This window comes from Genypterus blacodes, unplaced genomic scaffold (genome assembly GCF_046128005.1).
Source record: "Genypterus blacodes isolate CSIRO-AG114 ecotype Tasmania unplaced genomic scaffold, CSIRO-AGI_Gbla_v1 ptg000039l_1, whole genome shotgun sequence".
Lineage (NCBI taxonomy): Eukaryota > Metazoa > Chordata > Actinopteri > Ophidiiformes > Ophidiidae > Genypterus > Genypterus blacodes.
Window position 1 is genome coordinate 7,923,260 of NW_027466852.1, and position 16,081 is coordinate 7,939,340.

Below are 16,081 nucleotides of genomic sequence, written 5' to 3' on the forward strand. Positions count from 1 at the left end.
GATAATGAGAGTGCTGTCATAAACAGATGTGTTGAAGTTGTGGAGGTCTCAGTAAAGACATGTTGGAGTACACAAAGGGTGTATGTCTGCTGAGAAATGTGGTTTGCTGAATGAAGAGAATTAAAACAAGTCAATGGTCTGTGATTAAAACACCCAGAGAATAGGCGCATTCAATCCATAGGGTTGGTGTAGAAGCTTCCTGTTCTGGGCCATTGAGTTGGGACTAGATCCATTCTCTTTAAAAGTTCAGTGAAACGATATAACGGTAACAAGACTGTAAGACGTGTGACACAAAAAAAAAAAAAAAAAAAAAAGAGTGAAAAACGTAAGACTATCTCCAGACAGGAGAGATAGCAGTTGGGGAACGACGTCAGACTGACCACAGAATAGAGTCAGCAGTCAAAAGAGTGAAAAACGTAAGACTATCTCAAGACAGGAGAGATAGCAGTTGGGGAACGACGTCAGACTGGCCACGAGTTAGAGCCAGCAGTCAAAAAATTGAGGAACGACGTCAGACTGGCCACGAGTTAGAGCCAGCAGTCAAAAAAATTGAGGAACGACGTCAGACTGGCCACGGGTTAGAGCCAGCAGTCAAAAATTGAGGAACGACGTCAGACTGGCCACGGGTTAGAGTCAGCAGTCAAAAGTTGAGGAACGACGTCAGACTGGCCACGGGTTAGAGCCAGCAGTCAAAAGTTGAGGAACGACGTCAGACTGGCCACGGGTTAGAGCCAGCAGTCAAAAGTTGAGGAACGACGTCAGACTGGCCACGGGTTAGAGCCAGCAGTCAAAAAATTGAGGAACGACGTCAGACTGGCCACGGGTTAGAGCCAGCAGTCAAAAGTTGAGGAACGACGTCAGACTGGCCGTGAGATAAGAGTCAGCAGTCAAAAGATGGACGGGGAGTTTGATAGAGAGATAGAAGATGGAGGTTGGGGACCGATAGTGCACTATTATCTCCAACTGTCCACAAAGATAGATGATAAAGAAAGGAAAAAGGAGAGACAGAAACTTGAGGAATGGAAAAAAGAGCAGTATGACAAAGGTCAACTGCGAAAGGGAGAAAAGGTCCGAAAGGAATTAGAGAGTATGAGAGGAAGGTTACATAAAGAGACAGGGAAGACCAAAGAGTTGTTGAAAACATGCACACTGGTAAAAAGAAGAGGTCATAAACAAAAATTGGAGCAGCTAGAAAGAGATTACGGGATAGTAACAAAGCTAGTGGCAGCTGCAAGCATGGCAGGCAGGATGAGTCAGCCAGCGGAGGAACCGATATATGGAAAACAGGGAGATAAGAGTAGTGGGAATGATAGACCTCCCCCATACGCACCACCAGTAGTGGCAGGGAGTGAAGCATCGCCCACACCAACAGGGGGTTATAAAGGGATATACCCTACCCTGTATGTCAAAGGGGGCACATTGGAGTATGAGGAGGGAGAAGAAGAAGAAGTAGAAGAAGGGAGAGAGGAGGGAGCATCGGGGCTGCAAGCCTGTAGTACAGAAAGGAAAGGGAGAGATAAAAAAGGGATTAGGCCCAAAACAGAAGGACCAGGGAGGTGGTCAAAATGTGCGAACTGGAAAGGAGAAGTGGAGAAGTTAGGCAATAGCGGTCGCAGAAAAGAAAAAGGGAGGGCAGTAACAGCAACGCCAATTAGGGGGAGACGAAATGAAGATAAGGAAGAAGAAAGATGGCAGGGTGACTTGTATCCTGACACACGGGGGAAGTTTATATCGGACTTGGAAGATAACGAAGATGAGTGGGAGGAATATGATGAGGGGATAGGAGAATTCACGGGAGGACTGATAGGGAAAATGATGGTAGGGAGTGTGGCAGATGAAGAAGGTAATGCGGCACATGTAACGGTTATGGGAACAAAAAGTAGAGGGCCAAGAAAGGATAAAACAATGAAAAGAGGAGAAGTAGAAAAAAAGAGGCAAGAGGTGCAGAGATTGATGGAGGAAAGTTGGAAAGCAGAGGCAAGTGCAAAGGTGACCTTGGAGAGGGAAACAGGGTTGGTAGATGAGTGGGGAATAAAGCGTGGCTTGAGAGGAGGAAGCAGGGAAAGTTCAGCCGAGAGGAGTAGTGAGTTAAGGCGGCATGGAGGGGAGGTAGAAAGGGAATTTACAGAGATCGACCTGTATCAGAGATCTAGCACAACAGGCAGTGGAGGAAGGGCCTGTGCAGGAGGTGTTTTCCCATTGATAACTCAAAGCGAGGGCCCGCCAAAGTATAAGCCAATACCAATGGCAGAAGCCGAACTGATAGCAATGAAACTTCCCCAACTTAAAGATGGGGGCCTCATATGGTTCAATAAATTGAAGGCGCTGCTGGCTGGATCAGAATTAGCGGTAGGAGACCTGAGAACAATGATGAATCGATGCGCGCCCCCACATGAGGTAGAGGCGTTCTTTAAAGGATTGTTCCCGAGGGAAGACCCCTTGCCTAGTTATCCGTTTGACGGGAAAATAAAAGCAGCAATGCTGAGGGAGATGGATGTCTACTGGCCCATGACAGCGGGGGTGGTGTTGAGCATAAATTATGACTTTAAAATGGGGACAGCACCAGAAGACTGGTGGAACAAGTGCGAGGGGCGGCATATAGAGGTAACTGGAACACAACCAGATAAGAATGAAATGATGAGAGCTGTGTTCCGCGCAGGCATGTTGAGGGGGCTCCCAAAACAGGTTCAAGAAAAATTAAAAGATGTGCCCGGGTTAGAGCAGATGGAGCGGGGGATGTGGAAGACAAATGTGCTGCACCATCTTAAGAGGCATGTGGAGGAGAAGGAACAGGAGGGTCAGACAAATAAGGAATTGGAGTGTAGATTGTTGAAACTACAATTGGCAGAAGCCCAAAAGGTGGCTACTGAGTCAAAGAAACACCAAAAAGAGGAGAACAAGCTGACCTCGACATTAGGAGTTATGTTACAAGGGGGTTGGAATGCAGGAGGGGGGAGGCCGTGGGCGCGGTCAGAACAGATATCCGGCGCCGCACCATGAGAATGCTCCAGAAGACCAACAGTATGAGGCAGGGGACGGGGAGGCGTTTGGGCAGTATTGAGGGTGCCCCACGGAAGACGGGGAGAGAAGGGAACCAATGATGGAGGTAGTGGTGAACGGTGAGCGTAGGTGGTTCCTGGTGGATACCGGAGCCTCTATGTCAACCTGTGTGGATCCCTTACCCGTCCCTCCCTCGAATAAGGCCAAACAAGTGTCCGTGGTGGGAATGACTGGCCGTCCCATAAGTGCTGGAGTATCATCACCAGTGTCTGTACAGATTGGACAACAGTTTAAGATGCATGAGTTTTTAATGCATCCAGCGTGCCCAGTGAACTTGCTGGGAAGAGACTTATTGTGCCCATTGGGGGCTATTGTACAGTGTAAAGATGAAGGACTGACGGTGTGTTTCCCGGACGGGACAGTAATAGACACTTCGGCGGTTCACACAAAAGGCAAGGGAGTGTTTCCCTTGCAAGAAGAACGACCGCGGCAGAAAGCAGACATCTATTGGGGACTAGTGACCACCGCACCTGACGCCGGCACAGGGTTGAATGCATGTTGGAATAGGTGGAAGCCCTGGGTGATGGCTCTGGCTCCGTATATGCCTCCTCCAGACCCGATGCATTGTACATTATTTTATGATAGAAACAGGGATGAGGTGTACCAGGAAATGTTTGAGAAAGAAATGGAGGGGAAACAGGGGCAAGTAAGAAGCCTAGAAATTATCGTGGGTAAACAGGGGGTGGCGGCCCAGGCAATACTGGAACTAGAAGCTGTCCCCTGGTTTAATATGGCGAACTCAGTTCCTCATGTTTCGTTGGCTCTGTCTCCGCATCATATGGCAAAAGAATTGGGGCCTATGTGCAAAGATGCGAGGCAATTAAAAGATTGGGTACAGACAGACCTGCCAAGTGTGTTCTTCTCTCCGTCCACAGCCTGGTATAAGATAAAGGTGAGCACACACGATGTAGTGATGTGGGAAAGGGAGGAGCTCTCTAGGGAACATGGGGGTAGATATGAAGATGGGGAAGGCACGGAGGAAATGTTAAAGACAATTCCGACCTGTGTCTGGGCAGAGAACCCCACAGATGTGGGGCAAGTACGGCAAGCGGAGGCCACGTTTAGCATGCTTCCAGGCCCGCCAATTTGGCAACCGCAGTACCCAATAAAAGCGGGACTGCAGATCAAGTTATTGGAGACTGTAAAAGGGTTAGAACAGGCGGGAGTGATAAGGGAGACAAGGAGACAGTGGAACACCCCAATCATGCCAGTAGAGAAGAAAGAGACAGGGAAAGTGTGTATGGTGCATGATCTCAGGGCAATCAACGCAAGGACAGAAACGGCCCCAATCATGGTCCCAAATCCGTTTGCATGTTTGAGTGTGCTGGATGATGATCACAAGGCTTTTACAGTCTTGGATCTGTCCAATGCATTTTTCTGCATACCTCTAGATCAAAACATGGCGGAGGTATTTGCATTCTCCATAGGAGGAAAACAGTACACATACAATCGACTCCCACAGGGGTTTGTACTGTCTCCGGGACTGTTTAAGGGCATCCTCAGGGAAAAGTTGAAACAGTGTGTTCTCCCAAAAGGGGTGGTTCTGGTACAGTATGTAGATGATTTGTTGATAGCAGCACAGACTACTGAACAGGGGGTGAGGGCAACCGGAGAGGTGTTGCGGGTGCTGGCAAAAGAAGGCCTAAAGGTCTCAAGAGCGAAAGTGCAGTGTGCCCGCCCCGCAGTGACGTTCCTGGGGCGAATAATATCACACGCAGGAACGGCCCCCTCACCAAGCCACAGGAGAACAATTTTAGATCACCCCAGGCCAGAAACAGTGTCACAAATGCTGTCATTTCTGGGGTTGGTAGGATTCAGTAGGTCATACGTTCATGAGTTTTCATTAAAAACAAGTGTGTTAAGAGGATTGGTGAAAGCGGCAGGGTGTAGAGACCTAAAAGCAAAATTGGAATGGAATCAAGAAGCGGAGGAAGTGTTTATTAGGCTAAAACAGGAACTGAGCAGCGCGGCTGCGCTGGCTCTGCCAGACTATAAGCGGCCATTCCAGCTTGACGTCTCTGTAAAAGAGACTACTGCGGCAGCAGTACTGTATCAGATGATACAGGGGGACAGAAAAGTCCTGATGTACGCCAGTGTTTTGCTCGAAGTGGTGGAACAAAAAGGGACGCCTTGTGAAACATATGTGGGTGCACTGGCAAAATTGATCGAGAAAACGGCGCATGTAGTCATGCATCACCCGTTAACAGTGCACACTAGTCATTCAGTGGTAGCGCTGGTAAATTCATCACTGTTCTCATTCTCGCACAAAAGGAAACTCAAAATGGCAAAGATATTACAACAGCCAAACCTAACGTATGTCCCAGAGAGGGTGAATTGTGCGGACGGGTTGCAAGAGGGGCACCCACACATGTGTGAGGAACGCTGCAGGGCTCTGCAGAAAGTTCGAATAGACTTACTAGCGGCACCACTGGCCAAAGGCGATTGTGTATTCACGGATGGTTGTTGTTTTAAGGACAAGATGGGGGAATTGCATACGGGTTGGGCTGTTGTACAGGGGGAGAAAGGGAATGTACAGTTATGGGATGTAGTCAAGGCAGGGACAGTGCCAGGAAAACAGTCGGCGCAGAGGGCAGAAGTGTATGCGTTTAAAAAGGCATTAGAATATGCAGGAGAAACACCAATAACAATATACACAGACTCGGCGTATGTGGTAAGCACAACGCACTTAGAGCTACAAGGATGGGCCACAAGAGTGTGGACTACATCCACAGGGGGAGATGTGTTACACAGGGACCTGTGGGAACAAATTTATGAGCTAATAAAAATCCCCAAGAAAGTGGCGGTAGTAAAATGTGCAGGACACAGCAAGGCAGGGACATGGGAAGCAGAAGGCAACCAAAGGGCAGATGAGGCAGCTAAGAAAGCAGCAGGGTACACCCCAGACAAAATAATGGTTACAACAAGAACAGGCTCTAAGGAGGAAAAGGCGCAGAAGGAGGCAGCGGGGAGAACAAGAAAGAAGGGATGGGTAAAAAGAGCAGGAAAAAACATCCGAGGAAGAGAAAAAGAGTTGGAAGGAGAAGGGGGCGGAAGCAGGATGCACAGGGCTGTGGCACAAGAAAGGGATTCCAGTGCTCCCTAAGAGCATGATGGAAAAAGTATTCACAGAGTTGCACACTCCATGCCATATTCAGATGGAAGACATGTGGTCAAGAATAAAACATCACTGGTGGCTACCAGGAGGAAAGACACAAGTCAGGGAGTGGCAAGAAAGATGTGTGATCTGCAGACAATATAACACCCGACAGGGGGTGAATAATGGCCCTGGGGAACCAAGACAGCCAAGGTACCCAGGAGAGGAAGTAGTTATAGATTACACTGACATGATAGATCCAGTAGAGGGCAAGAGGTATCTCCTGGTGATGGTGGATGTGTACTCCGGATGGGTAGAAGCAATCCCCACCCGCAAAGAAGACTCAAAATCAGTGGTAAAAGCTCTCATAAATCAATGGATTCCAAACCACGGGTTTCCAGAGAGAGTAAGATCAGACAATGGCTCCCATTTCGCCAGCAAAGAACTCCAGATTGTGGAGGAGGCGATGGGGCTGAGACACAATTATGGCACAGTGTACCATCCACAATCACAGGGGGGAGTGGAAAGAATGAATCAGACCATAAAACAAAAATAAAACAAAATGCTGTGCACAGACAGGGTTGAATTGGGTGGAGGCACTCCCCCTAGTACTGGTATCTGTAAAAGCAAATGTAAATAGAAGCCATGGACGCTCGCCATATGAGCTCCACAGAGGGTCACCTTTTCCAGGACCTATGAGGCCTATGACCCTCGACGCGCTCGGCGATGTGTGTAAAAAGCAATATCATGCGCAATTGAAAGCTTTGTTGTCCAGCTTGCATCCGCAGGGGCAGATCGACGACACATGTGAGGAAGTGTGGCTGAAGGCAATCAAGAGGAAGTGGTCAGCGCCAAGGTGGTTGGGACCATATCAAATAACGGCAAGAACCAACAACGCTTACCAGCTTGAGGGAAGAGGGAAGGTGGGGTGGCACAAGTCACAGTGCTCCCCGGTAAAACCAGACGTGGTGGTAGGAGCAGCAGATAAGCAGAAAAATGTTTAAACACTGTTGTGTGATGATGGGACTTATTGCATTGGCGATAATAGTAGTATTGGCCTCCTATGGGGCCTACGGGGAGTTACCATGGCAAAAAGGGATAAAAGATGACGGACAAACTTGACAACAAAAGTAGTGCACAATAGGACCAAAAGAAGTGAGGGGTATGGGTCGAATAAGGGAGTGTGATGCACACCACATAGGCAGCAGGGGCTAGACAGGGGAATGGGGAAGTACACGTTTGCTGCATGTGCCCCACACAATACCACGTTAGTAATGACCGTCCCGTATACAGCCTTACAGAACAATAGAGGATACAAGGGGGTAGACTATGGGGCTGACTATGAGTGGTACGTCACCACAGATGTAGGATGTGGAAACAACTGCCCCCTCGGGCCATGGACATCGTTAGTAGGGGAGACAGGATATGAGTGGAAGGCATGGTCGGATAGTGATCATTTAAAAATAAGAGAAGGGTTCAAACTGACAAAAACTACAACAGGATTGGTAATCTCGTACAAACATAGTCAGGAGGCACAACAGGATGACGGGTGCCAGGGACTCACGTTGGCAGCATATGCCTCAGGAACGAACCCCGCATTCAGGTTCTATATGTGTTTCTACAGAAACACCACCAAAGTGGAAGTAGAGAAAGAGAGTGGTGGTAGAGGAGTGGAGACAAAAGGGGTAAAAGCATTCGACAAAGTAAGGCTAAAAACGGGCGAGTGGGTGTCCATTCACACGGGGATGAGTGTGGAGGGGAATAACTGGCTGTTGATGGCGGAAGGGATGGCCAAACAGGTAAAGGATGATTGTGTAGTGTGCATGGGACCACGACCACTGCTACGAGTGGTGCCATTGCAAGTGACAGGACCATGCATGATCAAATTGGGCTCGGACAAAGAATTAAACAATACTGATTCGGATTGTGGAGAGGCCACGGGGTCTTTCCCCCCGGTAAAGGTTGAAAGAACAAGACCCTGGTTTAATAGAAAAGTGGCGGAACAAAATTTCACATGTATAAGAGGACAGTATAGTGGAAGTGGAGTAAGTGTCTCCCTGGGAGAGATCACGACGAATTGGTGTACAAACATCACCAATCACACCGGACCACTCTCGGTAAATAGAGCAGATGTGTGGTGGTGGTGTGGAGGAGGAACAATTTACCCAGAGATTCCGGGTAATTGGAACGGAATGTGTTCCATGGTCACATTGGTAGTACCGGTAACGGTGCGCAAGATGAGTAAGGCACAATTGGACAGCTGGGGTAAAGACCAAAGTAGGTGGAGTTGGTACCGAGCAAAGAGGGAAGTGGCCCCAGACACCACATATCTGGACTCTTTAGGTGTACCCAGGGGAGTCCCTGAGGAGTACAAGTTGGCAAATCAAGTAGGAAACGGATTCGCTTCGATAATATGTCCATGGTGCGTAATGAATACCAATGTAGACAGAATAAATTATGTGCATTTTAATGTGCAACGTCTGGCCAATTTGTCAAATGAAGGGTTCAGCGCAGTGGCAGAGCAGCTGAGTGCAACGTCATTAATGGCGTTCCAAACAAGAGTAGCGGTAGATATGATACTGGCCGAGAAAGGGGGAGTATGTTCAATGTTTGGAGAACAGTGCTGCACGTTCATACCAAACAACACAGCAGAGGGAGGGAAATTGACTAAAACCATACTAGGACTGAGATCACTGAGTGAGAAGATGAAAGAGATGTCGGGGACCAATGACTGGTTCCAGGATGTGATGCACCGGTGGTTCGGGAGATGGAAACATGTGGCGCTGACCGTCTTGACAGCTCTGCTGTCCATAACAGGGCTGTTGCTCCTGTGTGGATGTTGTTTGGTACCGTGTGCACGGAGCCTCTGTGTACGTCTCATTACAGGAGTGGTGGAAAAGAACGTAACAGGAAGTGGAGACGAGAAGATGATGCTCCTGGAAATGGGGGAAGAGGAGAATGAGGAACCCCCGCCAGGTGACAACTTGGAATATCCTGGATGGGCGTGAAAAGATATACGGAAGGCCTGTTTGAAAATTGTGTAAATAAGAAGTGAAAAGTCTGTATGAAGCAGTGTCATTTTTCTCCTGAAAAACATACAAGGGAGTTTTTATAAGCAATGCTTCAAGGGAATGTGTGAAATAATATGTAATTGTGCAAAATGGCTATATTTGCGACATAAACTGTGCTTAAAAACTTGTGCTAAAATAGCTTGTGTATTAATGGATAGAAATAGGGGGAAGGGAGATCTGGGAGAAGATTTAAAGGAAAACTATTGAAGTTTTGACATAAGCAAGCATATGTCAACAGGGGGACTGTTAGAATTATTGTTTGACCCAATAGGGCGGAGGTCACATGAAGATAGGTGTCACAAGAATTAGAAAACACAGCACCAGAGCTAATCAATCGACAAACCCATAAATGGAGTTGTTATTCATAATAAACTTAAGAGATAAATACAAGGTCACAATGTGTTAGGTGGGGGGCAACTGATGGGGAGCCCTGCATAATTAAACGGCAAAGGCTATAACGCTATTGGCTTATAAAAGTGTGAAACAAAGGAACCAATGAAATGTAACCCGTCTTTTTAAATACTGAAGCCAGAATAAAGACGGGGCTCTTCTTCGCGGACTCATGAAGTCAGCGTGGTGAGACCTGAATATATTCAGAAAAAAGAAGTTGTTGGCTCCTTTTGTTCATTCCTTCCCCTCAGGTTGCAGAAGAAAACGAATGCAGAATTTCAGACGAGAGAAAATCAACACACCCCACAGAGTCAACTGGTCAACAGTAGATATGGGATGATGCTTTTTGGAATGGGTAAAGCTCCGTATATATATCGTTAGCAGTAGGTCACTAATCATAGAGCGATTGAGCATTTATGTTACCCAGATATATCGTTGTGTTATTTTGTTATATGTTACCCAAATATATCATTGCGGTTACTTATGTTATTTCTGTTTAATTTTTTCATGATATTTCTGGTATATTTTTGTTATGAGAAATGTGTACAACGAATGCTGGTTGGCCACCTGGAGAGGGTTTTACCTTGGCCAGATGTAATGGAAGGATGTTTCCCTCTCCATGTCGCTAGATTCAGCTGGAAGGCCAGACAAGGACGATCACTGCGTAGTCTCACATGGATTTAGTCCAGGAGGATAAGGGATGACAGTCGGTTGTGTTTTGCAGCTGAGTTGTCATCTGCTGCAGTGAACCTCATTGTCAGGAATTAGAAGAATCAGAGGGTGTTTTGATTTCTTTATTATTCGCACGTTTGTTTATGTATTTTAGACTAGTTACTGTCACATTGCATGTATTTTAGACTAATCACTATCACTTTGTATGCTTACAGATGGTACTTCCCATTTATCATTCATTGGGTGGTCCTTTCAGGACCAAAGGGGGGAATGTTGAGAATGATGGCTCTGAGCACAGTGCATGCACCTGTTGGGGTAGCACTGTGAAGCTGTAACTACATGTGTTGGTTGTAACTACATGTGTTGGGAGTACCCGGCCTGAATGTCTCATAGATGCCGCTGCACCTGTTGTGTGTAATGAATGGGTGCTGACGGATAGCTCAAGGTTGTGCAACACAGTGGCGCACATAACACTGAGACTAGCTCAAGGCTGTGTAACACAGTGGACACACATAACACTGCAATGGGAAGACACATAACACTGTAATGGGAAGATTACTAACAAACTCAGCCCCAGACCAACCAATAGGAAGAGTCCCAAGAAAGGCGAATCAGGGCAAGGCGATGCCACTACTGTTTTTAGGGTTTGCAAGACTGCTTTACACGATTAAGATCAGACGAGTAAGCATAATAGTGGCAAGTACCTATAAATTTAGGATAAAGGGGAAGGACCTGGGGCGTGGAAAACCCAGGTCCAGAATAGTATATAAGGAGAAGACAAAGAGACACAAGCCAGAGCAACCCCGGGGTTTTCCTCTCACTTGTTTCATTTGTACCTTGCTGCAAATAAACATTTTACTTGGATCTGAAGACTGGTTTCCTCAACTGCTTTTAGACTATAGCTGAAGACAAGTTTTTTACTAGCCAGAACCTTGAAGACTGATTAGAAGTGAACTATTGACGTACTATTGCCACGTCACATCAGGCCAGGTTAGTACTTCGATGGGAGACCGCCTGGGAATACCCGGTGGGGAATACCCGGTGCCGTAAGCATTTTGGCCCTCTGAGCAGCAGGCCTCACCTGGTCCTCCTCTCTCATGTTTCACTCCCTCTGTGAACACGCAATTTCCCTCGGGAGAACAAAGTTGTATCTTATCTAATCTGAAATGTTAGTGTTCTTCTGATGAAGGCATCATGTAAATTGTGATATACATGAACTTGAGTGTAGTCATGTGTACACGGTGACTTGAACTGGGTCTGTCTCACCTATAAAGAGCCTCTGTGTGGCTGCTCTCCTCATTTACGGCCATACCACTCTGAACACGCCCGATCTCGTCTGATCTCGGAAGCTAATCAGCGTCGAGCCAGGTTAGTACTTGGATGGGAGACCGCCTGGGAATACCCGGTGCCGTAAGCATTTTGGCCCTCTGAGCAGCAGGCCTCACCTGGTCCTCCTCCCTCATGTTTCACTCCCTCTGTCAACACCCAATGTCCCTCAGGAGAATAAAGTTGTATCTTATCTTATCTTATATGAAAGCATACATTCAGAAAATGAGTATTGCACAAGGGCATAATATGAGATGATTGAATGCACATGAGGAGTGAAGTACACGAGCAACTGTGTGACGATGATGATGATGATGATGATGATGAAGAGGATGAAAGTGAGCGCCTGAGATGTAAGTGGTCCCTCTGTATGTTCTATGTGATGATTATCAGTTTCATTAGGTAAGACTTCATTATCCAGAAATTAGTGTTTCTGATGATGGCATCATGTAAATTGTGATATACATGAACTTGAGTGTAGTCATGTGTACACGGTGACTTGAACTGGGTCTGTCTCACCTATAAAGAGCCTCTGTGTGGCTGCTGTCCTCGATTACGGCCATACCACTCTGAACACGCCGGATCTCGTCTGATCTCGAAAGCTAAGCAGTGTCGGGCCAGGTTAGTACTTGGATGGGAGACCGCCTGGGAATACCCGGTGCCGTAAGCATTTTGGCCCTCTGAGCAGCAGGCCTCACCTGGTCCTCCTCCCTCACGTTTCACTCCCTCTGTGAACACGCAATTTCCCTCGGGAGAATAAAGTTGTATCTTATCTTATCTTATATGAAAGCATACATTCAGAAAATGAGTATTGCACAAGGGCATAATATGAGATGATTGAATGCACATGAGGAGTGAAGTACACGAGCCACTGTGTGACGATGATGATGATGATGATGATGATGATGAGGATAAAAGTGAGCGCCAGAGATGTATCCTGTATGTTCTATGTGATGATTATCAGTTTCATTAGGTTCATTAGGTTTCATTAGGTAAGACTTCATTATCCAGAACTGGTGTTTCTGATGAAGGCATCATGTAAATTGTGATATACATGAACTTGAGTGTAGTCATGTGTACAAGGTGACTTGAACTGGGTCTGTCTCACCTATAAAGAGCCTCTGTGTGGATGCTGTCCTCGTTTACGGCCATACCACCCTGAACACGCCCGATCTCGTCTGATCTCGGAAGCTAAGCAGCGTCGGGCCAGGTTAGTACCTGGATGGAAGACCGCCTGGGAATACCCGGTGCCGTAAGCATTTTGGCCGTCTGAGCAGCAGGCCTCACCTGGTCCTCCTCCCTCATGTTTCACTCCCTCTGTGAACACGCAATTTCCCTCGGGAGAACAAAGTTGTATCTTATCTTATCTGAAATGTTAGTGTTCTTCTGATGAAGGCATCATGTAAATTGTGATATACATGAACTTGAGTGTAGTCATGCTTACACGGTAAATTGAACTGGGTCTGTCTCACCTATAAAGAGCCTCTGTGTGGCTCCTCTCCTTGTTTACGGCCAGACCACTCTGAACACGCCCGATCTCGTCTGATCTCGGAAGCTAAGCAGCGTCGGGCAAGGTTAGTACTTGGATCGGAGACCGCCTGGGAATACCCGGTGCCGTAAGCATTTTGGCCCTCTGAGCAGCAGGCCTCACCTGGTCCTCCTCCCTCATGTTTCACTCCCTCTGTCAACACCCAATGTCCCTCAGGAGAATAAAGTTGTATCTTATCTTATCTTATATGAAAGCACACATTCAGAAAATGAGTATTGCACATGGGCATAATATGAGATGATTGAATGCACATGAGGAGTGAAGTACACGAGCAACTGTGTGACGATGATGATGATGATGATGATGATGAAGAGGATGAAAGTGAGCGCCTGAGATGTAAGTGGTCCCTCTGTATGTTCTATGTGATGATTATCAGTTTCATTAGGTAAGACTTCATTATCCAGAAATTAGTGTTTCTGATGATGGCATCATGTAAATTGTGATATACATGAACTTGAGTGTAGTCATGTGTACACGGTGACTTGAACTGGGTCTGTCTCACCTATAAAGAGCCTCTGTGTGGCTGCTGTCCTCGATTACGGCCATACCACTCTGAACACGCCGGATCTCGTCTGATCTCGAAAGCTAAGCAGTGTCGGGCCAGGTTAGTACTTGGATGGGAGACCGCCTGGGAATACCCGGTGCCGTAAGCATTTTGGCCCTCTGAGCAGCAGGCCTCACCTGGTCCTCCTCCCTCACGTTTCACTCCCTCTGTGAACACGCAATTTCCCTCGGGAGAATAAAGTTGTATCTTATCTTATCTTATATGAAAGCATACATTCAGAAAATGAGTATTGCACATGCGCATAATATGAGAAGATTGAATGCACATGAGAAGTGAAGTACACGAGCCACTGTGTGACGATGATGATGATGAGGATGAAAGTGAGCGTCAGAGATGTAAGTGGTCCCTCTGTATGTTCTATGTGATGATTATCAGTTTCATAAGGTAAGACTTCATTATCCAGAAATGTGTGTTTCTGATAAAGGCATCATGTAAATTGTGATATACATGAACTTGAGTGTAGTCATGTGTACACGGTGACTTGAACTGGGTCTGTCTCACCTATAAAGAGCCTCTGTGTGGCTGCTCTCCTCGTTTACGGCCATACCACTCTGAACACGCCTGATCTCGTCTGAACTCGGAAGCTAAGCAGCGTCGGGCCAGGTTAGTACTTGGATGGGAGACTGCCTGGGAATACCCGGTGCAGTAAGCACTTTGGCCCTCTGAGCAGCAGGCCTCACCTGGTCCTCCTCCCTCTTGTTTCACTCACTCTGTGAACACGCAATTTCCCTCGGGAGAACAAAGTTGTATCTTATCTTATCTGAAATGTTAGTGTTCTTCTGATGAAGGCATCATGTAAATTGTGATATACATGAACTTGAGTGTAGTCATGCGTACACGGTGACTTGAACTGGGTCTGTCTCACCTATAAAGAGCCTCTGTGTGGCTCCTCTCCTCGTTTACGGCCATACCACTCTGAACACGCCCGATCTCGTCTGATCTCGGAAGCTAATCAGCGTCGGGCCAGGTTAGTACTTGGATGGGAGACCGCCTGGGAATACCCGGTGCCGTAAGCATTTTGGCCCTCTGAGCAGCAGGCCTCACCTGGTCCTCCTCCCTCATGTTTCACTCTCTCTGTCAACACGCAATTTCCCTCGGGAGAATAAAGTTGTATCTTATCTTATCTGAAATGTTAGTGTTCTTCTGATGAAGGCAACATGTAAATTGTGATATACATGAACTTGAGTGTAGTCATGCGTACACGGTGACTTGAACTGGGTCTGTCTCACCTATAAAGAGCCTCTGTGTGGCTGCTCCCCTCGTTTACGGCCATACCACTCTGAACACGCCTGATCTCGTCTGATCTCGGAAGCTAAGCAGCGTCGGGCCAGGTTAGTACTTGGATGGGAGACCGCCTGGGAATACCCGGTGCCGTAAGAATTTTGGCCCTCTGAGCAGCAGGCCTCACCTGGTCCTCCTCCCTCATGTTTCACTCCCTCTGTCAACACCCAATGTCCCTCAGGAGAATAAAGTTGTATCTTATCTTATCTTATATGAAAGCATACATTCAGAAAATGAGTATTGCACATGGGCATAATATGAGATGATTGAATGCACATGAGGAGTGAAGTACACGAGCCACTGTGTGACGATGATGATGATGATGATGATGATGATGAGGATAAAAGTGAGCGCCAGAGATGTATCCTGTATGTTCTATGTGATGATTATCAGTTTCATTAGGTTCATTAGGTTTCATTAGGTAAGACTTCATTATCCAGAACTGGTGTTTCTGATGAAGGCATCATGTAAATTGTGATATACATGAACTTGAGTGTAGTCATGTGTACACGGTGACTTGAACTGGGTCTGTCTCACCTATAAAGAGCCTCTGTGTGGATGCTGTCCTCGTTTACGGCCATACCACTCTGAACACGCCCGATCTCGTCTGATCTCGGAAGCTAAGCCAGGTTAGTACCTGGATGGAAGACCGCCTGGGAATACCCGGTGCCGTAAGCATTTTGGCCGTCTGAGCAGCAGGCCTCACCTGGTCCTCCTCCCTCATGTTTCACTCCCTCTGTCAACACCCAATGCCCCTCAGGAGAATAAAGTTGTATCTTATCTTATCTTATATGAAAGCATACATTCAGAAAATGAGTATTGCACATGGGCATAATATGAGATGATTGAATGCACATGAGGAGTGAAGTACACGAGCCACTGTGTGACGATGATGATGATGATGATGATGATGATGAGGATAAAAGTGAGCGCCAGAGATGTAAGTGGTCCCTCTGTATGTTCTATGTGATGATTATCAGTTTCATTAGGTAAGACTTCATTATCCAGAAATGTGTGTTTCTGATAAAGGCATCATGTAAATTGTGATATACATGAACTTGAGTGTAGTCATG

The 16,081-nt window shown here is 46.8% G+C and overlaps 7 non-coding genes and 1 pseudogene across 7 annotated transcripts; all 8 read left to right on the top strand.

The window, feature by feature from the left end:
- Positions 1-11,585: 11,585 nt before the first annotated feature.
- On the top strand, positions 11,586-11,704 carry LOC142997782 (5S ribosomal RNA). Its single transcript, XR_012962490.1, has one exon. It is a non-coding gene; the product is annotated as a 5S ribosomal RNA (ribosomal RNA).
- Positions 11,705-12,164: 460 nt separating this feature from the next.
- LOC142997563 (5S ribosomal RNA) lies at positions 12,165-12,283 on the top strand. Its single transcript, XR_012962283.1, has one exon. It is a non-coding gene; the product is annotated as a 5S ribosomal RNA (ribosomal RNA).
- A 470-nt stretch (positions 12,284-12,753) lies between these two features.
- On the top strand, positions 12,754-12,872 carry LOC142997154 (5S ribosomal RNA). Its single transcript, XR_012961889.1, has one exon. It is a non-coding gene; the product is annotated as a 5S ribosomal RNA (ribosomal RNA).
- Positions 12,873-13,117: 245 nt separating this feature from the next.
- LOC142998076 (5S ribosomal RNA) lies at positions 13,118-13,236 on the top strand (annotated as a pseudogene).
- Positions 13,237-13,696: 460 nt separating this feature from the next.
- LOC142997564 (5S ribosomal RNA) lies at positions 13,697-13,815 on the top strand. Its single transcript, XR_012962284.1, has one exon. It is a non-coding gene; the product is annotated as a 5S ribosomal RNA (ribosomal RNA).
- Positions 13,816-14,260: 445 nt separating this feature from the next.
- On the top strand, positions 14,261-14,379 carry LOC142997646 (5S ribosomal RNA). The gene has a single exon (XR_012962362.1). It is a non-coding gene; the product is annotated as a 5S ribosomal RNA (ribosomal RNA).
- Positions 14,380-14,624: 245 nt separating this feature from the next.
- On the top strand, positions 14,625-14,743 carry LOC142998884 (5S ribosomal RNA). The gene has a single exon (XR_012963171.1). It is a non-coding gene; the product is annotated as a 5S ribosomal RNA (ribosomal RNA).
- Positions 14,744-14,988: 245 nt separating this feature from the next.
- On the top strand, positions 14,989-15,107 carry LOC142997329 (5S ribosomal RNA). The gene has a single exon (XR_012962059.1). It is a non-coding gene; the product is annotated as a 5S ribosomal RNA (ribosomal RNA).
- Positions 15,108-16,081: the final 974 nt, after the last annotated feature.